The sequence below is a fragment of the Schistocerca gregaria genome, chromosome 5 (genome assembly GCF_023897955.1).
Source record: "Schistocerca gregaria isolate iqSchGreg1 chromosome 5, iqSchGreg1.2, whole genome shotgun sequence".
NCBI lineage: Eukaryota > Metazoa > Arthropoda > Insecta > Orthoptera > Acrididae > Schistocerca > Schistocerca gregaria.
In genome coordinates, this window is record NC_064924.1 from 269599928 (window position 1) to 269620249 (window position 20322).

The following is a 20322-nucleotide window of genomic DNA, read 5'->3' on the forward strand; positions in this document are numbered from 1 at the left end:
GTTCTTCTTTATATTACTCTCGTCAGCATCTTGGAAGCATGAGACGTTAAGCTGATTGTCACATAGTTTGTACTATCTTTGGAATTGTGTGGATGAAATTTTTCTGAAAGCCTGGTAGGTCGCCGATCTCATAGGTTCTATACAATCACTTAAATATTCGTTTGGTTGCCATTTTAGAAATCCCGATGTAATGTTATGTATCCCTTCTGCTTTATTTGTTCTCTAGTCTTAGATAGCTCTTTTAAATCCTTACTGATGCACTATATCCTCCATGACTTCCTTATCGACTTCAGTTTCTTCTTGTGTCAAGCAGTCAGACAAGTTCACCTATTCGCTCTTAGCTATGCGTTTAGCAGTGGAATCCCGGCTGCACTCGTGATGTTACCAACCTTGCTTTTAATTTCACTATACGTTTCAGATTTCTGAAATTTGCAATTGAGTTACTGGATTGATCCGGATGACGATTTCTTGTCTCTATATTTCGGCTGAGAACAATTCAGCCATATTGAGGTGAGTGTTTTTACACTGGAAATTCTTCTTTCACATCGCTAACCTTATGTAAGAAATTGGGGCGGAGACAAATGCACAAAGGCAATCACTACATCAGCGTCCCCCGTCGAGATTCGCTTCATCTTCGAATCTTGCTCAGTTTGTGGTAAGATGTCGACTTAATCTGGCTGCAAACCCGAAATTTCATAGAATATTCACTTACGGTTGTTCTGAATTTTCTATACGCTGAAACAGTCCTGCCGATAATCATTTCTGTTCCGATTTCTTCACATTTTGCAGCTGTCGTTCCGCCTAGGCAACCCTTCACTTAATATTTATTTCATTCCTAACCGATTTATGCTGCTGTACTGTCTATTCTGGACGTTTTTATATTTTTACATCCGTAAAAACAGACACCATGCATTCATATAACTGATACGCCTAGTTGGGCAATGGATTAAAATTCTCCAGTGCACATGCACAAGTACGTCCGACCTCCTGCGGTAATCTCAGAGTAGCGAGCATGGAGGTGATTGAGAGGGACTGAGGATAGATGGCGCTCAGTGGGTCAGCCGTGAGGTGTACCAAAAGGCTACGCGTATTTGAGCTGAACACTGTGGCCCGGGTGGCGCAATAGTTATCGTGGTTGCCTTGTAACAGGCGATTTCGGGTTCGAATCCCTGTCCGGCACACATTTTCACTCGTCGCCACTGACAGCGCTTAATATCGCTATGTAGATGACATACTAACCTCTTTCCTTCCCTCCTCCTCCCCCCCCCCCCCTCCTCCTTCAGGTTAATCATATTTTTCTTCTTCCTACGATCGTCAACCAATTAAAGTATTTGTTGTATTGGCGAAGATCCTGTCTCAGTTACTTTCCCTGTATCTACGACTTACTGTCGAGCATCCGTAATTGCCCATTTTAGAGACATTTACCATTCTTCTACTGCCTAGTAGTATTCCATGTGTAGTATTCACATCCTTAGCCAACTTCAAACACGGTTCATCATTTCCCTGTGCTTCAGGATCGCACATCCTTCAACGTTGATTCTTCCGAACGCTTTTATCAAATATCAGATTGCTCTTCATCGTTACTAAATTATGATTTTAGTCCATATCCCCTCTTGGGTACGCCGTATAATCCAATATCTGATTTCTGCCTGACCATAATGCAATCCAGCTGGAATCATCCCGTATCTCCGTGTCTTTAAAAGTATAACTCCTTCTTCTGTGATTCTTGAACATAGTAACCGCTATTACTAGGTGAAATTTATTGAAGAACTTAATTAGTCTTTCTCCTCTCTCCTTCATACTGGCAGACCCACATTCTCGGTAACACTTTCTTCCGTTCTTTCTGTTTTTAACCGCATTCCAGTCCCCCACCAATATTAGATTTTCATCTCCTCTACAGTCAGCCCCGGTAGCTGAGTGATAGAGGGCACGGTAACTCAGCGTGTTCGGTCAGAGGGTTAGCCGCTTTTTGTAATAAAAAAACTGAGTTAATAGATCAATAACGAACTGAAACGGGTGTCTTGCGACGTCCGCACCGAACATGCTTGCGACATCGGCATGTGCATATGAACTGTCGTTGTCGGTGATGGTTTTCCATCGATTCCGATGAGAACAACACTATCACAGAACTGTGCACAGTAACTCATTCTTTGCCCCATTTTCTTATACAGATGTAATACTAGTCCCGTTACACCATTTTATGTTGCTCTGATACTGCTGCGTATTTGTCTAACCAGATACATTTATGTCCTTTTCATTTCACGCCACTGACCCCCACGGTACCAAGACTGGGCCTTTGCATTTCTCTTTTCAGACTTTCAAGCTTTCCTACTACATTCAAACTCCTCACATTTCCTGCTGCGACAAGTAGAACGTTATAATTTCGTTGGTAATTCTTTTTCTCGTCTCACCTCCCCTTGGCAGACTCCCACCTCCTCCTCATCCTAATACCTCGATCCGAATGGGCTCTAAGCACTGTGAGACTTAACATCTGAGGACATCCGTCCCCTAGACATAGAAACTATTTACACCTAAATTACAAAGGACATCACACACATCCGTGCACGAGGCAGGATTCTAACCTGCGACCGTAGCAGCAGCAGCGTGGTTCAGGACTGAAGCCGCTAGAATCACCCGGCCACAGCGGCCGGTTAGATCCGAATGGGGGCTAGTTAATTGCCTTCCGTATCCACATGCTGTTGATCACTGCTGTTTCTAACCGCCATTTAGTAACAGTTTCCCATTTCATGAGCAAGAAAGTACACTGACCATCTGTCTGCTCCGCCCTTGGCAGATCGAGGATGACTTGTTACGCCGGATGACTTCGACCGTATCTCATGGTGATTTAATCAGTGGTTGTTTTCGAACCGAGGACAATAATTTTTAGTTAGTAGTCGAAATGGCTACTCCTACACCACGAGTCAATAATAGTGCTTACACCCCACCGCTTAAAGAACTGGTGCCTTAAGACACAGGGAATTTGTTTTAACTGGAGGCAACTAAATAACGACTTGCCGTAGCAAATAAATTCTCTAGGTGAAAAGTTGATATTAGTAACGTGTACACCTGTCTGTGGTACAACTGGCCACCCCCTAACCACCCTTCCTCCGTGGATGAGGTCAAAATTTCGTATTCGGATTACGTGTAAAAAACGATTTAGCAAACCGCTGTTAGCCATTGTGGTATGTGGTGCTGTAATCGAGAATTACCAAGCGACCAGTTCTTGCAGTTAAGAACCGACGCATTTGATTCAACAATTCCTTTACAGTTTGAAAGTAAACCTTTGTGCTCTAACGGTTGATACAAGTATGTATGTTCGAAGTGTACTTTAGTGTCGCAAATATGTTTGCACATTTCAGTACGGTTAGCCATTTCAATGCCTGGTTAGAAACTATGTTTAGCAGGTTCTCGAATAAAGACGAAAAAATAATGGTTTTCTGTTCCCATCGAGATGAGCAGGCGCTTTACCTGAGTACAGTGGTTATGGAGTGTCTTTCTCAGGTAGTCGCGTAGCGGCCAGGAAGAGTTACGGCGGCTGGACAGAAACACAGACCGAATTTAGTCACCGCAATGGCAAGATCCGTCGAGGGTCATCCAAATCAAGCATTCCGTTTGTCTTGGGACTCGTCACAATCAACCCCAACTATCGTACCGTAGAGGTTGCTTATATGCCAGAAATGTCAATGTCTAGCCATATTAATTGCACAGCACAATCATATTTGCGACCTTCAATGAACGTTGAAATATCAGTATCAACGGTTAGCACGTAAAAGTCGATTGCAGTGCTATTCATCAAGAAAGAGAAACAATGATTCTGTAAACCGTACATATTTCCTGGTGTAGAATTCGTATATTCAAAAAATGGGAGACTCCTACTTGAAAATACCAACTTGACCCTATCCACGAAGGAGGGGTGGTTAGGAGGTAGTCAGCTTTAGCACAAACAGATGTCCCCTTCAGTAATATTAAGTTTTCAGGTGGAACATGTTTTTCGTACTATGTGTCGCTTCCGAGATTTTTAGTTGTCTACAGTTAAAACAAACAACATATGTACACAGGGTGTTTCTCCTGAGAGTCCTTGGGCGCGTTTTGTGTGGTGTTTGGGCAGCTATCTTCAATGTCGTTTTTGCATTGTTTGAATGGATTCTGCACAAACAAACACAGCTCATTAAGTATTTCCTGTGACGTCCACTGCCAGCTGGAAGTATCGGTTTGTTTCCCATTACAAACAAAATCAAAATGGAGTGCACCATGTCCATTCGATAAAGATGTCGGAAATTAGTCTAGTACTAAATTCGTTTTGTCGATATATATTAACAGGAATGGTAAATTATGAAGAATAACAGGCACTCAAGCAGCGACTGAGTAGCACTGCCGCAAGGAACGTAGCGTGCTACATGAGAGGGGTAAATACGGCAACGAAAGGGTGGCGAAAAAATGCTTTCTTTTTTTCATGATGTGTTTATTAACAATTGGTCAGAACTGCTGTACGGATGTTTGGCGACTATTTTCGAACCACTTGGTTCAGTCAAGCTTGAGAATGAACTTGTTGGTTCGAATCTAGTCGCCAAAGAGCTGTTCTGCAACTGTGATGTACTGTTAATAAACACTTAAAGACTCATTAAAAAGTTTGCTTCTCCTGTAGTCAACAAAATGTCGAAGGTGAAAAAAGCAAATAAGGTAACGAAGAGGTTTCGAAAAAATGGTTTCGTTTTTTCGTGATGTGTTTATTAACAATTGGTCAGAGCTATTGTACGTATGTTTGGCAACTATTTTCGAACCAGATGGTTCAGGCAGGCTTGAGGGTGAACTTGCTGGTTCGAAACTAGTCGCCAAAGAGCTGTTCTGCAACTGTGACGTACCGTTAATAGTTAATAAACCATTTATGGCTCATTAAAGAGTTTTCTTCTTCTATAGTCAACAATATATCTAAGAACATCTGAGAAGGAAAGTGGTTTTTCCGAAGATCAGCGTTTCTTGAATGGCTGTATGACCAAGGAGCGGGTTCCTACCCTCGAGGAATTGACCGATTTATAGGGCTTTCAACCACTGGTTACAGAGACTTTACCACTATGTTGAAAATTAGGGTCGTGTATCTATCTCACTTCTAAATTTCGTGCACGATTACTTGGCCCACAGCAATAATGTGTAAGTTACTTTTTAAAATTCCTTGCAATACAAAATACGAGGAAACTCAATGAACTCTTTGCGACATCGTTCTTTCTTAATCTTCGTATTCGCTGCTACACCCATATTGAATCACAGCCACATTATCACTCTCTCATCGAGACCATCACCACTTTATGTTAACCAGGGATACACACTTTGAATACCAGGAAAGATAATTACTATGTACTTTTCTAGAGAATTAATTCCAGATTAAAATTTATTAATAGCAAATTACTGCAAATACTACGGTCTATTGGTAGCATCTTCCCTGACATTGTTCAGGATTAATGTTGGAGTAGTGGGGAAAACGCAAGCTTTTTACAACAGTCTGAAATACAGTGCGAAGCATCGCAGCTTGCCTCCACTACCTGTCTTATAATTTTGAAGATTTTGCGACGTGCAAGTGGAAAATTAAAATAGTGGAGGTCGAAACCTGGAGAAAAGACAATGTCACAAAGTACCTGCAACCTGCTTCACGTTGCTTAAATTAGGAGAGCATTCATTTGTCAACTAAATAATGAAGGAGCAACAATTAACAACAGATAGCAGCTTCACATAATTGCCTGATGATAGGTTTCAGGTAGTTATGTCCTGTCGTCAGTATAAACTGTTGCTATGCAGACATAAATGGTTCGTTTGTTTTGCAGTTTCAGTTCCATTTTTTTAAAGTTGCCAGCTGGCGTTTTGCCAGAAAATTTGCATACTCGGAACGAGAGCGCCTGAGGGTAGTAGAAGGGACTGTGTTAACGACCGGTCATTGCTCCAGCTAGGATAACGGATCTATTTCAAAGTGAAATCGATTCTTGGTGAACGAAATTTCCATAGCAACTTATAGCTGGACTTTTGATCGTTAGAGCAGATCGCAGGACGCTTCCGTGCCGCCATCTGTCCGCCTACAAATGAGATATCTACGCCGCCAAATATCCATAAAATGTAAGGTCGTTTGCCTTTTCCGTGACTGACTGTGCAGTTTCAGAAACAACATTCATATTATCCCCGCAGGGGGCAATTCAGTTTACAAGTATTCTTGAAATACGAATCTTCTGAGACTGACAGAAAAGAGTGTTGTTCAAGGATAAAATAACACTATTACGTGATAATTACAGACACAATTGACACATAAGTGGCCATTACTTTTCTTTCACCTTCAATTAATATACGCTGCATTGGCGTCAATCGAATGTTTAATTAATATTACTTGTAATAACTGTCCTGTCTTATATCACGCCAATTTTTAGCATTATTCATTGTTATTTTGTTTTGTTTTCGTATCTACATCTACATCTACATCCATACTCCGCAAGCCACCTGACGGTGTATGACGGAGGGTACCTTGAGTACCTCTATCGGTTCTCCCTTCTATTCCAGTCTCGTATTGTTCGTGGAAAGAAGGTTTGTCGGTATGCCTCTGTGTGGGCTATAATCTCTCTGATTTTATCATCATGGTCTCTTCGCGATATATACTTAGGAGGGAGCAATATACTGCTTGACACCTCGGTGAAGGTATGTTCTCAAAACTTCCACAAAAGCCCGTACCGAGATACTGAGTGTATCTCCTGCAGAGTCTTCCACTGGAGTTTATCTATCATCTCCGTAACGCTTTCGCGATTACTAAATGATCTTGTAACGAAGCGCGCTGCTCTCCGTTCGATCTTCTCTATCTCTTCCATCCACCCTATCTAGTATGGATCCCATACTGCAGAGAAGTATTCAAGCAGTGGGTGAACAAGCGTACTGTAACCTACTTCCTTTGTTTTCGGATTGCATTTCCTTAGTATTCCTCCAATGAATCTCAGTCTGGTATCTGCTCCACCGCCGATCAACCCTGTATGATCATTCCATTTTAAAATACTCCTAATGCGTACTCCCAGATAATTTATGGGATTAACTACTTCCAGTTGCTGACCTGCTATACTGTAGCTAAATGATATGGGATCTTTCTTTCTATGTATTCGCAGCACATTACACTTGTCTACATTGAGATTCAATTGCCATTCCCTGCACCATGCGTCAAATCACTGCAGATCCTCCTGCATTTCAGTACACTTTTCCATTGTTACAACCTCTCGATATACCACAGCATCATCCGCAAAAATCCTCAGTGAACTTCCGATGTCATCCACAAGGTCATTTATGTATATTGTGAATAGCAACGGTCCTACGATACTCCCCTGCGGTACACCTGAAATCACTCTTACTTCGGAAGACTTCTCTCCATTGAGAATGATATGACTAGTAGTCAACAATCTACATCTACACTTACATGGATACTTTGCAAATCACACTTAAAGACCAGGCAGAGAGTTCATCTAGTCGCCAACACAGTAATTCTCTATTATGCTAAACTCGATTAGCGCACTGATAAAACGAAGCTCTGATATCCCTTACTCTATTATGATGATCGCTTCTCCCTATGTAGATCGGCGCCAACAAAATATTTTCGCATTCGGAGGATGTAGTTCGTGTTTGAAATTTCTTAAAAAAGATATAGCCGCAACGAAAAACGTCGTTGTTTTAATCATGTTCACATAGAATCCTGTATCAAGTCAGTGACACTATCTCCCCTGTTTCGCGACAATACAAGACGTGCTGTCCTTCTTTGAACTTCTTCGATGTACTCCGTTAATCTTATCTGGTAAGGACCTAACACTGTTGCAATATGTCACACGGTTCTGCCCACTCAGGGATCGGTTGCAATGAACAAGCCAACGGATTGGGCAGGACGGGAGCAAAGACGCCAGTCATTGGACCAGGTCCTGTCCTGAAAATCACCAAGGCTTATGATAAAACTAGAACTACGTAACTGTTTCAGAGGACAGCACACAGAATACTGGACAAAGGTCTGTAAACAAAAACTTGGTAAGGTAATGATGTGAAAGCCGTGTTTTAAAAGAAACTTTGTAATCCTGGGTTCGAACACGTAAGAGATAAAACTTCATCACATCTAATCTTGAAATGCACAGCATTGGAGAGCAAGTGACACAGCATTTTCGGGGCCACTAGACCTACAGAAATGGTGTCTAACAACGAACTTGCACTATTTAAGAGCATTGGTTGGCTTTACTAATACAGGGAGCTAAACTCGGTTTCGGTGCGGTTAGTAGCGGGTTAGACCAAAGCTCTTTTAGCTTCTCTGCTAAAATCAAATCAAATGAAATCAAGGATCCCACACCGCGTACCAGTACTCTAAAAGAGGACGTGCAAGTATAGATTCAGGCGTTCTCTTTAGAAGATGTGTTACATTTTCTGAGTATCCTCCTAATAAAGCGTAGTCTTTAGTTTGCCTTACCCTCAACACTTTTTTATTTCATCTTTCCACTTTAAGTTGTTCGTAATTGTAATTCCTAGGTATTTAGCTGAATTTACGGCCTTTATATTTGATTGATTTATTTGTAATTAAAGTTTAACGGATTCTTTTCAGCGCTCATGTTGATGACATTAGACATTTCATTATTTATGGTCAATTGCCAATTTTCGCACCATACAGGTATCTTTTCTACATCGTCTTGTAATTTGTTTTTATCATCTGATGACTTTACTAGCCGACGAACAACAGCATCATCTTCAAACAACATAAGACAGCTGCTCAGATTGTCTCCTAAATCATCACATAGATAAGGAACAGCAGAGGGTCTATAACACTAGCTTTGGTATTACGTCTGCCACAGACGGCCCCTGTCAGGAGGACTACACTCAAGACACCACTGTGTACCATATAACATACACAAGCACTTGCAGGCGCAACCAAGAGGAAAACAATTCTTCAAAAATAAAGAGAACTTGCTAGAGACTAATGCGAAGCTTTTTCTGCAGAGGTCGCCTCACAGATAAAGGGAAAGTTGGAGTACTCCGCCGACCTCCGTCGGCTTTATAAGGCCAGCGCAGTAGCAGTACAGCCAGTTCCTCACCTAGCTAGGACCAGCTCCGACGGACCTCACTGACGCTCTTGATGAATAGTCGCCTATTTGTTATTTGTTTTCTTTGTGTGTATATAGTGACTGATCGAGAAGTGTAGTTCAGTGCCAATAAACGACATTATACTGAGTGTTCTATAGTACTGAGTATTCTCCATTTGGGAACGACAGTAGCCACTTACGTTTTACTCCATAAATTTCCGTCAATTACTGAGAACTGTGACCTCTGACACGAAATCGCGAATCCAGTCATAAGCACGCAATGTCATTACAGATCGCTTGTGTGGTACAGCCTTCCGAACATCTATAAATACGGAATCAACTTGAAATCCCTTATGTACAGCACTCGACACTTCGTATGTATAGTTGTGTTTCACAAGAACGATGTTTTCTAAATTCGTATTTTCTGTATGTCAACTTACCGTTCTCTTCGAGGTAATTCATAATTTTCGAATACCATATATGTTCCAATATCCTGCTGCATACCGACGTTAATGATATGGGCCTGTAATTTAGTGGATTACTCCTAGTACCTTTCTTCTTGGTGTGACTTGGGGAGATTTCCTCTCTTTGAGTACAGATCTTTCGTCGAACGAGTGGTTGAATTTGATAGTTAAGTATGGAGCTATTGCATTAGCATATTCTGAAAGGAACATAATTCGTATACAGTCTGGATTGGAAGACTTGCTTTTATTAAATGATTTAATTTGCGTCACTATCTACTTCTAAGATACTCATGTTGGCAGCTATCCTTGATTCAAATTCTGGAGAATTTGCTTCGCCTTCTTTGGTGAAGTAATTTCGAAAGGCTGTGTTCCGTAACTCAGCTTTGGTAGCACTGTCGTCCATAGTATTTCCATTACTGTCATGCAGAGAAGGCATTGATTGTGTCTTGTCCCCAGCAACCTTTGCATACGATATATACGACCAGAATCTCTTTGGATTTTCTGCGAGGATTCGAGACAAAGATTCGTTTTGGAAACCATTATTAGCATCTCGCATTGATCTCCGCGCAAAATTTCGAGCTTCTTCCATCGATCGCCAGTCTTGAAGATTTTGCTTTCGTTTAAATATGGCACTTTTTTTCCCGTTTCTGCAACAGTTTTCTGACCCGCTTTGTGCACCAAGGAGGATCAGTTCCATCGTTTGTTAATTCATTTGGTGTAAATCTGACATTTGCTGTCGATACTGTTTCTTTGAATTCTAGCCACATCTGGTTTACATTTACGTTATTCATTAGGAAGGAGTGGAGATTGTCTCTCAGGAAGGCATCAAATGAAATTTTATCTGCTTTTTTAAATAGGTATATTTTTCTTTTATTTTTGCGAGATTTAGTTTTCCAATATTCAATCTCGCTACGAGAACCGTGTGTTCAGTAAATTCTGTATCCGGTTTGATGCTCGTTACTAGCTCAGGATTATTTGTTGCTAAGAGGTCAAGGGTGTTTTCTCAACTGTTTACAATTCCCGTGGGCTCATGAACTAACATATCGAAATCATTTTCAGGGAATGCATTTAGCACAAATTCGTATGATGTTTTATACATACCTCAGGACGTGTATTTTCGCCAACGTATCGAGGCAAATTGAAGTTACCACTAACTACGATTGTCCGAGTCGAGTACGTGTTTCAAATTAAACTCAAGTTATCTTTGAACCTTTCAGCAATTGTATCATCTGGGTTTGGATATCTGTAGAAGGATACTGTTACTATTTTATTCCGGTTTCCCAGTACGGCCTCTACCCATACTAACTCATAGGAACTATAAACTTCAATTTCGAGAAAATATTAGCTACTTCTAACAGCAACAAACACGGCACCGACAACTGTATGTAGCCTATCGTTTCGGAGCACCATTAGCTTCTTAGCAAAAACTTCCGCTGAATTTATCTCTGGCTTTAGCCAGCGTTCAGTGCCTATAACGATCTTAGCTTCAGTGTTTTGCATTAGCGTTTGGAGCTCTGGTACTTCCTCAACCCGGCCACGACGATTTACAACTGCTATAGCAATGGTTGCTGTATCTACGTTCTTTCTATGTTCGCCCTGCGCTCTTCGAGACTGAAGCCCTTTTTTTTTTATTTTCCTGCGACCCTCTGACCTAAAAAACCGACCACTTCATTCCACACAGTCCTTGCTACCTGTGTACTCGCCTCCCACATGTAGTGGACTCCTGACCTATTCGACGGAACTTGAAACCAACCACGCTATGGAGCAAGTTGAGGAATGTGCAGCCTACACGGTGGCAGAGCCGCCTCAGCCTCTGTTTCAGACCCTCCACTCGATTCCATACCAAAGGTCAGCAATGGATCCTGTCGGCTGTGGTGCAAATGGTGAGCTCTGCTTTCATCTCGCAAGCAAGACTAGCAGCCTTTACCACTTCTTTAAGCCGCTCGAAACCAGAGGGAATCTCTCCTGATCCGACGTGACACACCTCATTGGTACCTAGTCACCACTTGCAGCTGACTTCACCCTGTGCTCTTCATGGCATCCAGAGCGATCCTTTCCACATATGGAATGACTGCAACCGGTATGCACCTGGAATACTCATCGGATTTCTTTCCCTCCTTGACATCCATGTCCCTAAGAGGCCCAGTAACATACCTAACATTGGAGCTCCCAACTACCAATAATCCCAACCTCTGCGATTGCCCGGATCTTGTAGGCTCAAAGGTTCCCTCTGAAACAAACTGCTACTGTCTGAGGGGACAGTGTCACTCACCTGGAACCTGTTTGTCAGACTAACCGAGCAAGCATTACATGTGGGTTCCTGGTAATCTTTCGCCGTCCAACACGCTCCGAGACGACCTTCCACTCGATTTCGGTGAGGGGTTAACTTCAGTGCGAGCAGTAACTGGGCTGGCCATTGGTGCAGACCCATCAGAGGATGAGATGGGCTGGATATTTGAAGCATCCCTTCAGATGGACCACAAGAGTGATGCACATCCACCGCAGCTTCAAGCTGTGTGGCCGAAGTCATCACAGCTGGGAGCTGAGAGCTAAGTGGCACCAACTCGCCTCACATTTGCACACAGCCATCACAGTCCCTATCCTTACCAAAAGACCATGGAGAACTATACTACACAGACAAACAAACTGTCGACATGTGCTGTGGAATTCAATGTCACAATTTAGCCAAAATAAATCATATATATAATGCACAAAAACAAAAACTTATGTTTTAACTAAATGCATCCGATATAATGATGGGGTGTAGTAATTTAAAAAAAAAATACTCTTCCCTTTGAACAATTAATCAAGTAGGCTATAAAGAAATAGCAATTCCAAGTGATGAAATACAAACAGAACACTTAACAGGAAAAATCTCAGTGCTGAAAAAACTTTACTTTTCAAATGGTAATTCTGTGCAATCTGAATACACTGTAGCTTGTTTTTAAAAATGCATCGAACTTTAAAATATTATTACTGTAAAAGACGAATTATATACAAACGACAAAAGTGAAACATTATGGAGAAAAATTACCACCAATATTAATTTGTATTATGTCGGCAAAAAAGAACGAAATGTAATGTCTATTGTTTTCTTTTACACGTTGAACATTAACGGCGACATGAATCTAAGTCAATTATCGCATTTTTCTGTTTTCATGCTGATTAATATCAATAGACTCAATTATCTTCAGAGCGACTGCAGACTAGCAATATGTCATTGGGTAAATAAATAACGGTATGCTGATGGAAGGTAGCGATCAGGAGGAACTATATTCGTTATCATAAGAATAGGGAAACAAGTAATTAACAGACTTTCTTCGAAGCTAACGTAAAAACTAACGTAATACAAAATTATTAGTACTAATTCTAAATGTGTCACCTTGCAGTACTATTAAGATATTTAAGATCAACTGTTCAGCAGTATTTTGAGCAGAGAATCCCTCAACATTTCTCATTTTACTTGCATCTTAAGAAATCTCATAACCAGATATGTTATATTGGTAAATAATATTGCAAGAAAAATATACTATTTACGATTAGACACATAACTCCATGTACTCCACTAATTTTTTTCAGTTTTAAATACTAATTAACAAATTTGTACAAATAAGTCTTTTCTGGTGTCCAGGTCGCTATAACAGTCACATACAAAGCATAACTCACAGTGGAGGATTTATGGAAATACGTAGAATAATGTATCCGAGAAATATATGGTTTGTATCACCCCCTTCACCGCTTACACACAGCGAAGCAGTACAGACGTTTCTTGAAGGGCACGTGATCGAAACGCAGCCTTATTCCTTTAATGTCGTCAGTTATTTGTGACTGACGGGTAGTGAAGTTTACATTTGTGTGTAATGTCTCCCATAGACCTGTGGGACCATTGGCATTCTTCGTTCCACATTGCTCTGTTATTTACTCTGAACGATTTTCATAAAGTACTTATAAGAAAGTGGAAGTAAAATGCTCTCCGTTTAAATATTATAATAAAAAGTTCCTTCCAAATTTAAACGCTCATTCTAAAAGAAAAGAAATCTTAAAGACGTATAAGCCTGTACTCACAGAGAGACATTCATGTTCGCACTCTCGAAAAGTAATGAAATTCTTCCTGAATTTCAAGTCCTATTAGACATGGTTTTCGTTGGGCCGCTACTCAATGGAACTTACTACCGGTAGTTATAGAATTTTCCCAATAGAGAGAGGGAAGTTCTAAAAGATGTAGATCTATCACAGTGCGGACCAGCTCTCACAATACAATCCTGTAGTTGTTGTTGTTATAAGAGAAAATGATCTCATACGTTACAACTAACAATTGGTGAGGCTATAATACAGAAGGAAGATATTTCTTTGTTCTGAAAGTTAAAAACGACAACAAAGAAAAATATACTTCAACAGTAAGTCTGATGTTGACCACTGTCGTCCGCTTGCACTAAGCCAAGTTAAGTGGTAGTTGGTAACAGTCTATACAATACCTTACTACTCAGTAGCGAAACCAATATTTATTCTCTGTGTTATGTTAATAAGGGTCTTATTTAGAGTTAGGTTCCATCTAAAAGAGAATTTCGATTGCAATAGCAGTGGCTACTGTGACATGTTAAGAATCAGAATTAAGCATGCGTTCATAAAGGAAGATGCAAAGTCAGTTTACTGAAGTGGTTAAAACATAATGAATGTGGTGAAACCAGAACAGGTGAAAGTAAAATTGCAAAAATTTCGGATATAGGCAGTGCTATTCCCGAAAATGAAGTGAAAAGACCGGCAGCGGTGAAAGGTACAGTAAGTTGCTCTGAAAGCACTGGAATGAATTGTTAACGAGTCCATTCAATAACACCAATGTGTTGCCTCCATCTTAGACGTCAGATCAGACGCATGATTTTTGTAATGAGAATTCATCGCTAATTATTAATAAAGATGACTCAGGATGCCAGATATAATCAGAATAAAATGTTATTCCTAACAAGCCTCAAAGATAGCAGATTTCACAGGTGTGGGGAAAAAATAAACTGATACGGATGTGATAAATAAGGTCAACTACAGAATTTGATGAAAAGGATTTGTGATCACAAATGTAGTAGATCACACACATATTCATCAGAAGTACTAGACTTAATCAAAAAGCAATACTTATAACAAGGAGCTGCAACAATTCAGCAAGAAGAAGTTGAAGCCGTTGCTTGAGTTTCTAAAACGGATTACAAAACTTTCAAACATCAAGTACGTTATACTGATAAGACAGTTGATAAATTCCTCCTACCTCTTAATGGTCGCGTCATGGGAACAATCCTTCACACTAATTTCTCTTCCAGTACTGTCACCTCTCACAACGCTAAAACTATATGTGAAAGGATCATAGAACATATATCATAAAACAAAGAGCAAACACTAGTTGTGTGTATGAAATTTTTCTCCAAAGAAGACTCTGATGGTTGTCAAACTGTTTTTAGATCTGACTGAACTACAGAGTGGAACAGCTTCCAGTATTACTACTGTCCTTTTTTAAATAAAAAATTTTGAAATGAGTGAAGAATATTTTTCATGTAATTGGTACCTCAATAATGATAATCAGAAACAGAAGAGTAGGGTACAACTTAAAAATCTATTTCCCTTTATCACAAACTGGCATTGCAGCAACCATAAACTAGGGCTAGATCTTGTTGATGACGTCATTGAAGTTCGTGGAATAATTTACTTTCATATATTTGTAGGAAAACTGTGTGCTCTATATAATCAGTGTCCCAAGAGCCAATGTGCAAAGGCTTTGGAGCAATGCATGTTGAATGTTAATAAACTTTTCACAATTCGGTCGACTTCATCAACTGAAAGAATTCTACAAACTGTATGGCAAACTTTGAGAGTTTATATTCCCATTCTGAAATGGCCGAGAGTGATGTTACAAGAGATGAGAAAGAAAAAAAATCCAAATATTCTGCTGTGCGTAAATATATAGGATGTGCAGATTTTGTAGAAAGTTCAGGAATAGCGAAGGATGCACTGATAGAATTTGCTGATCTTTAATGTGATCGTCAAAAGAGGGAAATGACACAGCCAGCAGCAGGTAGACTAACAAAGAGAACTGTTAGAGTATTTCAGTCATTCCAGTAAAATCCTGGTCATCATGGAGAACTAGCTAAGGATCTTTAGTAAATTCAGATATTTAGCTGCTTTCAAGCCACTGTACAACAAAATACAAACCATTCACACAGGTCAGTTTTACAAGGGTCTTACTTCCAATTTAGGATCAAAGTTGTTAACTACACAGTCTTCTTCCAAAGGAATGAATCAGGAACATCAAAATAGTAGAAGATATAAATTTCTACCCTGTTATCTAACAGTGTTACATCCATCTGAATGGCCCGAGATGTTAGATAGAATGTATGGACAAGAAAGCATAGTTCATCTCTGCAAACAGGTTAGAATCTTTGATTACAAGAAAATTATAACAGATTTCAGGGGGTACAAATACAGTGGAAACATTGAAAGGAAGCCTCGTTATCTACTGCCAGTGCTTTGTGCTTCAGGCACTTTTGCTGCATCAAGAGCTGAACGTGAACACTCATTTAGCTCCACAAATGAGACTGTAACTCTTTCAAGAAATGCGCGTTTGATGGATCGTGTGCCTGACTTGATATTTATGATTTTAACTGGACATCTTCTTTCTGAATTCGAGCCACTGGCATACGTGAAATTCTGGCTGGCAACTGGGAGGCGATCACCAAAGGAAGCCTGCCGTCCAAGAGGAAAAATAACTGCAGAGCAACATCCCTTCGAGCGAGCCTGGAAAATTTTGAAGCATCAGGTGAGTACCGGAAGTTATTGTATTGCAACTAAAGTCCCGCAGTTGAAGCTAATTTGACATAATGACTAAAGCTGATATCTAAAGCTAAATTTCACAAGGAGATTTCATCAAACGTTATTTGACAGATTTCACGACATTCTGTTCCAACAACGCTTGTTTCTTATTTCACTTGTTATGGTTAGTAACATAATATTCCATCAGTACAGGTTCTTAATGTTTTGAAAAGACAGCTCATTCAAAAATTCACAGTGCCCATAAATTTTTATTGTAATTCGTCATGTGTTTCGGCTTGTGGTCATATTCAGATGTGTCATGTACAGCAGTGGAGTTTTAACAACGTGTATGTATCCACCTCTAACACTTGGAAAAGGGCATGGTTTGAAACATGTCACAAAATAAACTAAAAATAGGCAATAAATGTTATAGTCTAGTCCGTCCGAAACTTTATAGCATTTTCTAGGTTTGAGGTCCAGAAAGCTGTCAGTGCCCACTGCCTTCTAAGACTTTACACAATTTTGTTTTAATTCCGCTTTGAGGTATTTTCTTACTCATCTGGAACTGCTTCCTGGTGGTCAATCATTTCATTATTTCAAAGCCTCTTCATATCATAAGAGTGTAAAGTATAATATACCCTATTTAAGATGAGATTTACTATTATTTGGTTCAAAAAATTGATTTTTTTAAAATTGCAGTTTTGGATCCATAAAAGTGTTTAGAATCCACTCCTAAAACGGTTTTTCCTAATACGGAACGGAAATGTTTGTTATTCGCGGCTGAACAAAAAAATGCACCTGCTTGAAATCGGCCTTTTGCTCGCACCAGTTATTTTCTTTTGAAGGACGAGTTATTGTACCAGTGCTTGGGAGGAAACATACAAAATTGAAAAGAACGTTTGAACGCGTGTGTTTGGAAGTTAGCCCCCAAGCATTTGAATCCTGGTGCAAACACTGTAGAGATAGCGACTTCCCTGGCACTGAGTAGCTTCAACGGAGGGTTTTCAGCAATTATAATACCATGACAACGATGGGCGTCACCCTGGAACTCTATTCGACGCAGTTCGCCAAGCATTCGAACGACCACCGGATTCAAGCGGCCGAAACCTCTTGTCACCGGCCTTACGAGCGGCTCTGGAGCAGCACAGGATGGCCCAGATCGAGCTGAACGCCCACCGTGAGGAAGAGGAAGGACTAGTTTATGGACCTGGAATAGCAAACTTAACTTAAGTTGCATAATATTGCATTTATATATAGTCAAAACTTAAGATGCATCTTTCTCGAAATGACCTTTTTTATCGCGCGGTATTGTAACATCAAATCTATTGCACCGATTGGCATGATTCTTTGTTTCTGAGGAAGCTAATTAAATTGTCTAGGAGTTATTCCACTTTTATTCCTATCCATCAATTATAAATGTTTATACTTGGTCGGCGAAGTCAAAAACCGATGGAAAACCCCTATTTTTCTTCTAATAGCCGCCATTTTGTTTCCTATGGTCCAAATAACTTACGCGAGGTACAATTCCTCAAGAATCCTATATACTTCGCTAACGTCAACTCAGTATTGATTTCAGACGAGCCGGCTGACCTGTGACATATCGCGTGTGGAGGTCTACATCGAAATTTGGTTTCGTTACGACGGCAATTCCGCCTTTGCTCTTCGACATTTCCAGTCGAAAAACTTCCTGTTTTTAGAGGAAATATCAATAAACATATTGACAAAATTTTACAATGATATCTATAGCACATCCCGATAAAAAATTCTCAAAGAACATGCTTTTTTCTGGCCAAGGTAGTAAACCTCCCTTTAACACAAGAAAGTTACCTTTCATATTCGGAAGCAAGGAATGAGTGCGTCAGGTTTGCTATGTGCTATAAGTGAATGGTTCATTTGAAAGATTTTATGCATATTCACACTTAATTAAAAAAAATATATTTATAGAAATTAACTAAATGACAGTCTAGATCACAAAAGCTCTTATATTAAAACATGACCAGTTTCTATCATCACATGAAAATTTTCAGACCTTTAACAGTTATAGAATACAGGATATAAATTAGAGGGATACATAAAAGCAATAAAATTACAGAACACTGTTATAACCATATTGATGGACAATGGCTGTGCATGGACCAGGAACTGCTGAATGACGATAGTCAACTGCTGAAAAGAGCAGTATCGCCGATTCGTAAATACTGCAGGCTTTGTCGACAGCTAACAGCTTGATGTCAACGTTAGCCAATCAGATATAAGTCGTAAGAATTTTATAAAAAAAAATTTACTTACTAGCAAATAGAACTTCAAAATAAAGTAGAATAATTTTATATTAAATAAAAAATGCTTGTTAATATAGTTATTGGCAAATAATTGTACTAAGTTCTTTAAAAAGGAAACAAATCAACATCCCATTCATTGTGTTTGGATTGCCCTCTAGGAGCATGCTGGAAAAATAATTACGACGTTGTTGCTCCATGGAGATGGTTAACGGCGTTCCAAAGTGCAGCAGAGGAGCAGTTTTCAAAGAGTTGGCTACGAGTATCGGTAGTTGATGCCCAGCAGACGACCTTCGAAAGGTACAGGAAATTTCGTGCTAACCAACTACTTCGTACGTCTATGAAGGGCGTCTGCTAAACATCACATGTCGATACTCGCAGCCATCCCTTCGGAGATCGCCCTACATTTTTGGAACGTCGTTCAGCATCTCCATAGACACCATAAACGTAGTAATTGTTTTCCTAACCTGCTGTTAGAGGGCAACATGTACACAACCAATATGATGATCATTTGTTTCCTTTCTAAAGATCTTAGAATATTTATTTGTCAATATCTGTATTAACAAGCTGTTAATTCTCTATTACATAATTATTCTACGTAATTTTGAATTTCTATTTACTAGGAATTACATATTGTCCTATGTATTATTTTAAGTAATTTTGAATTTCTATTTGACGGTAAGTACATTTTTTTTACGTAATTCCTTTGACATATACGTCACTGTCTAACGCTGACATCATGCTGTCAGCTGTAAGTGGAGCCTGCAGTCCTTAAGCAATAGCTGTACTGCTCGCTCCAGCAGTTGACTGTTGTCATTCAGCGGTTCCTGTTCCATGCACAACTATTGTTCATCAATATTAGTATATCTATGTTTTTCATTTTAATGCTCATTATAAGGTTTTTATGTATCTATTTTACTCACATGCTGTATTATTTCACAGCCGATGGTCTGAAGACGGTCGTGTGATAATCGGAAGTGGTCCCCTTTTAACAACGTGCCTTTGTGAACTAGACTCATTCATAATGAAATTCTAATATTACGTTGTGATCGCTGACTTCCTCCAACAATGTTTTAAAAAAATAATGCTTTAAGTAAAGTAAACGTTGTATGTTATGTTAATAGGTCGGTTTTCTTTTCTTGTCTGTGGGTAGTGTAATGATTGGAGAATATACATTACAATTCCGAACTTTCAGAATTGCGGAAATGCTGTAGCTAGTTCGTATGCTACTTAAAATTGAGATCGCCGCTAGCTTTGCTGCGTTTTTACAGCTGTACAGGCATTCCCTCCTGACTGCTTAATCGTGTACCTAGAGGCGATGTAGCTGTTGTTGCAGTGCGCTGTATCAGCACGTAGTAAGCGAGGAATTGATGGGGGCGGTATAACACATCAGCACGTACTCTAGCGATCGTTTGCTACGGCGCCCTCGTGGGCCACAAACTGCACAGCCGGCTGCGCTGTAACTTATGTGCAGCAGCGTCACACTGCGGAGGATGCGTTTCCTTCCACGTTACAGTGGAAGACACACGGTACAAAATATCAGTGTATCGTATAACGATGCAGCCTTCCTCAAACTTCATAAGAAATGTCTGATCCCACCTTTTTTTGTATGCATCCGGTTAGTTATCGGACAACTCAGTGCTTCCTAAGGCGTTGTATGTTTGTCTTTATATATATATCATTCTGTTCTATTTGATAAAAACTTGATATTCATTGCGAAGGCGT

The 20322-nt window shown here is 39.9% G+C and overlaps 1 protein-coding gene across 1 annotated transcript in view; it reads right to left on the reverse strand.

Moving 5' to 3' along the window:
* Window positions 1-20322, reverse strand: part of LOC126272263 (zwei Ig domain protein zig-8-like) — a 968421-nt gene that overhangs the window by 375864 nt on the left and 572235 nt on the right. The gene's annotated exons all lie outside the window — the stretch shown is intronic.